Below are 5,199 nucleotides of genomic sequence, written 5' to 3' on the forward strand. Positions count from 1 at the left end.
AACGGCGGAGCGCCGGGGGAGGCAGAGGGCGCCGGGCGCTGAGGTGGTTGCCCCGATCCAGAAGGGGGTCGGGGAGTGGGGAGGGAGCGAGGGGAGTGGGGAATCGGGGAGGGAGAAGTGGGAGGGGTTAGGGTTTTGGTCGGGTGGACCGGGGTTAAGTGGTGGGGGTGTGGGCCGGCCCGTTCGGGCGGCACAGGCCAGCTAGGCCACGAGGCCCAGCGGGGGGGTATGTTGTTCTTTTTATTATTATTAATCTTTTCTATTTTATTTTAGTTACATTTTATTTTAGTGTTAGTAAAAATTATCACTAACACCTAACTTGGTACTTTTAAATAAACTACTGCCACATCAATTCTCATCCCAATTAAAATAGTTTAATATTTTATAAAATTCAAAAGGCATTTATTTTATTATTTAACCCACAGTTTTAATTATTTTGAACACTTAAACATTTTATTAAATTTAGGTTTCTCCGCCATTATTACCCACGATTTATTTATCACATTTACAACATTTTAGTTTTCACTTTTGAAAACTTTAACTGTTCGACTTGATCTTAAATTTGAATTTGGGTCGGTTCTAAACTAACACAAGATTAGCAACAGTAATCGTGGTGACGTGGCATCATTACTAGAGGGTTACTGTAGCTTGATTACCCGAGCGTCACAATTCTCCTCCACTACAAGAAATCTCGTCCCGAGATTTTAAGAGGTGGAGTAAGGGGAAAAGTTGTGGTTGCGAAATTCTAACGGATCTTCTCAGTCTTGATTGCTCTTCCCGAAGTAGTCGATCCCTTTTGTTGATGTCTTCAGTTCTCTGTTTCACGGCATCGTGACAAAGTTGTCATTCTTCCTTGATGATCTTCATCGTACTTACGGAAAAAATAAGAGGGGTATTCCGGGAGAAGGGACCCTTGCAAGGTTGACTATTTGGTAGATAACATCGGGGAAGGTGGCGGAAAGTAACTCTCGAATTGAAACCTTAGAAAATATCAAGAGCAAGGTAAGAAGGTCTCATGAGAAGTTTCGAGCGGGCAGGCAATCGTTCGTTACCTGAAACAGAGTGTGAAAGGGTTTCAGAGCGACGGGAATAAGTATTGCATCTGATACCAGAACAGATCACAAGAAGGTGGCTCGTGAATCACATACGAAGTCAAGCTCGAGGAATAACTTCGACAACAGGGTGTATAGGAGAGTCAGGTTTCGATCCTGTGGAACTGTGGGTTATGGGCCCACCATGTGGGTTAAAAGTAGGAGGAGCGGTGATATCTTGCATGGTCATGATAGCAAGGCATGTCAGAGGATAGCCGGTCAGTTATGTTGGCAGCATCGTTGGTACCAAGGGCGAGGGACGAAGAGAACCATTTTCCTGCTCGTTGAAACGAGGCGGACCAATAGGCAAAGTTCTCGTCCATCGGTGGTTACCGAAATGTCATCAACAATAGTAACACAGTCTTGCTGACACAGTTGCACACCAAGGTGTTTACATAAGCAGAAGAATATTACCGCTTAGATCATATAGATCACAAGCAACATTAAACCAACCAATGGAAAGGAAAATATGATTATCAGATTAAACAGAACAATGGAAAGGAAAATGTGTTTAAACACATATTTCAGGGGTATATCCTTCCCAAGGACAATGGTTAGAAGAGAACCAGTTAAGTTAGGGAAGAGGAAGTTCATGACATTACCCAAACAACGGTGTTTGAATAATTGGTAACGAAAATTTAGCATTGTGCTTCAAATGTTTTTATTGAAGATCGGAGTACCACAGACATGCTTCGAGATAGCATTGACATGGTCATTTGGTAAAGATCAGGCTATGGATACACAAAGGATCCATCAGGAACAACTTATGGAATAAGTCTTACAATTTCCTCATGGAAGAATGGCTAACCTTGGTAAAGAGGATATTATATCAATAGGTCATCCGGCCAGGTGTGCTAGGCATGACATCATCTTACCGGGTTATATAAAGACCAATGTTATAACTCTTGGAATTATGTTCCAGCCATCATTTCTGACCAATATTCAGATCAGATTGGTGTCAGGATACCTCAGACTCAGGATGCCTGAAAAGAAAGGTGCAACACAAATTGTCGAAATGACATCGAAGATTCTCGGGAGATGAACTATGGAAGCGAGTTCCGAACAAGGGTTCATCATTAAATCAAGGAGAGGTGAGGAGGTGACTGATTGACTCAGCGACAATCCATTGAGATTTCCAAAAGATGGATTTCCACAACTATGTGAACAAGGAGATAACATTAGCTAGATCGAATGACTTAATGATGTATGCTCGAGGAAAACATACACAGTTAAACATTGGTTGAAATATGCACCCGAAATATGGGCTAGGTAGCACGATCAATGTTCGAATGATGATTCATTAAGCCATATACGTAGAATGAAACTATAGACCAATATCTTCAAAGCAATAGGGTTGCTAGAAGTTTAGAATTTACACATCACAGACCATTTGTCGGTATTTCGTTTAGAAACAACACGGGGACCAAGAAAGAATGGTGATGGTGAGAAGTATCACTGTACCAAGAATTCTTAAGAGGTGGAGTAATGCTCACGACATTCTTGACATCAAAGATGGTAATACTCCACGGTAGAACATAACATAAGTTGGATAGCAGGGAAATCAAGATACAACACAAAATATGAACAAGTTTGTGTTGGGGGGAGGCAAGAATGTTGTCGATGATAACACAATTTATCGAGGGGCAAGGATGGTATTTCTCATCCTGAATTTCGACACACAACTTGGAAGAAGTCAAATTGTTGACAATGATCACGACAAATTTGTCGAGAGGTTTTCAAGAAGATGTAATTGATCGACGATGACATCAAGTCAAGGGAATGATGAAAGCGAAAGGTTATTGGAACCATGGGTAGGACACAAACTCGAAATCAAGTTTGTTGTTCAAGGAGAAGTGATATGACGAGGAAGATCGACGCAAGATTAGCTCACTGTCGAAATTTGTGCGCTGGGAAGGTCCAGGTAGCATAGTTAAAATCGGCACGATAATGACGTAGCCGAGCAGGCTAGGAATGACTTGAAGGATTATTAAACTCGTAAGCAACAAAAATTACTTAGAGTTATTGAATCGGAGTGCGGAATTGATTCACTTATCGGTGTCCTTGAGGGGTTCTAACAACTCAGAACCCGTTGGAAAAATGGAATCGGCAAGAATATTAGTTGATGAAGAACTCATAAGAAGTTAAGTAGTTCCTTGGCATTCTCGAGATACCAGGGGGGTAATACTCGACGACAGACCAAAGTAGAGGTTGGACGGGGGTATTGCTCTGCAGAGGACAAGTGCTTAAACTTGCACGAGAAATGGTATTTAAAGGAGAACATGGTCGGAACCACGATTGCAAAAGGATCAATACACAGATACTAGACGATATCATATCAAGGAAATAGTTATTATTACAAGAAGCTTCTATGATAGGATCTACATCGTGTCCATGGGCATGAACACAAAGTTCAAGGTCGACTCCCACTTCTCCAATGCATGCCCTTTCATTCACTTCTCGCGTTTGGTGAAGTTGCAGTGTTGAAAAAATTTATCCGGCAAAATACCAGAAGAGTATGACTCATGAAAACTTTCGAGTTCACACATACTATGAAAGGCATAGGTTCAACCCATCGGGGCATCGTGGAAACATATGCCACAAGCTTTAGGGGTAAATAACTCAAGCTCAATAGTAGAGCATGGGTGACAAAACGAGAGGATACAATTTACTAAAGGCATTATGTATCAGGGAAAGAACTTCCAAAGTGATTGAATATGAAGGACGTTGTCGGATAAAATCCAACAAGGTTCGGATGGTCCATAAAGGATCTGATGTGAGTATCGGCACACAACCAGAGGTAGAATCAATGCAAAGACCTTGGATTATAGAAACAACTAAGTAACTTAGAGCTCAATTGCAAAGGAATTATGATTTACAAAGCGAAGGATCAGAAACAGACGCTCTGATCAAGGATGGATAAGTTCAATAGACATAGGGGCAAAATCGACGACAATTTGATTGGCGAGAACCAGCTCACGTTTCAAATGACGTCTGAGCCGGAAGGATGAATTCTAGGCTCTAATTGAGGATTGCGAGCATTCGCAACAGATTGAATCAACGGACTCAAAATGATAATGACAAGAGATGCCAATAAGATTACGAGACTTAAGATTAATCATAATGCAAGTAAGCAAGAATTTCAAGAGCAAAAGGCTCCTGAGGATTTTCGGAAGATCTAATGGTATTTTGAACACTTTTGTGAAATACTTGAATCAACTGGGGATGAGCGGATACTCGGTAAGTGCGAGAATTATCCGTAGGGGTATTCAGGTGACAAAGAACAGCAAGGCAGTAAGCTCAAAGGATTCTCGGAACAACAGAGAGAATTTCGGGGTATCTTGTAATAACAAGATCAACTGGGAAACATTGTATGAATGGCGAGTATACGTGGTTATCCATAGGAGTTTATCGATAAAAGGGAATTGCAAAAGCGATGAACACAAGTTCTCGGGTTATCAGCGGAGAGTATCTTCAGGGTCTTCACGTGCAGCAGACGATCATCAGTAATAAGGGGCTCTCCGGGTGAAAGTGATAACGAGATCCTAATGTTAGATTTAGCAAAACTCACTTAACCCGAATAGAAGAGAGATCAGAGTCCCAGAGTATAGACAAGGAGTAAAAGATCCTAATACCACCCAATGGCGACGTGGGCCCGTAAGCCACACAGCCATGTCAGTAAAAGTTTAGCAATGACTAGACTCAACTTCGGCCAAGGAGTTGGAAAGGGGGATTCCTACAGGCAGTCGGCTCTAATACCAACTTGTGACGCCCCCGATTTGACCGTACACTAATCATGCACGCAAATGTGTACGATCAAGATCAGGGACTCACGGGAAGATATCACAACACAACTCTAAAACATAAATAAGTCATACAAGCATCATAATACAAGCCAGGGGCCTCGAGGGCTCGAATACAAGTGCTCGATCATAGACGAGTCAGCGGAAGCAACAATATCTGAGTACAGACATAAGTTAAACAAGTTTGCCTTAAGAAGGCTAGCACAAAAGTAGCAACGATCGAAAAGGCAAGGCCTCCTGCCTGGGATCCTCCTAACTACTCCTGGTCGTCGTCAGCGGCCTGCATGTAGTAGTAGGCACCTCCAGTG

This window comes from Triticum aestivum, chromosome 7D, assembly GCF_018294505.1.
Source record: "Triticum aestivum cultivar Chinese Spring chromosome 7D, IWGSC CS RefSeq v2.1, whole genome shotgun sequence".
Taxonomy (NCBI): Eukaryota; Viridiplantae; Streptophyta; class Magnoliopsida; order Poales; family Poaceae; genus Triticum; species Triticum aestivum.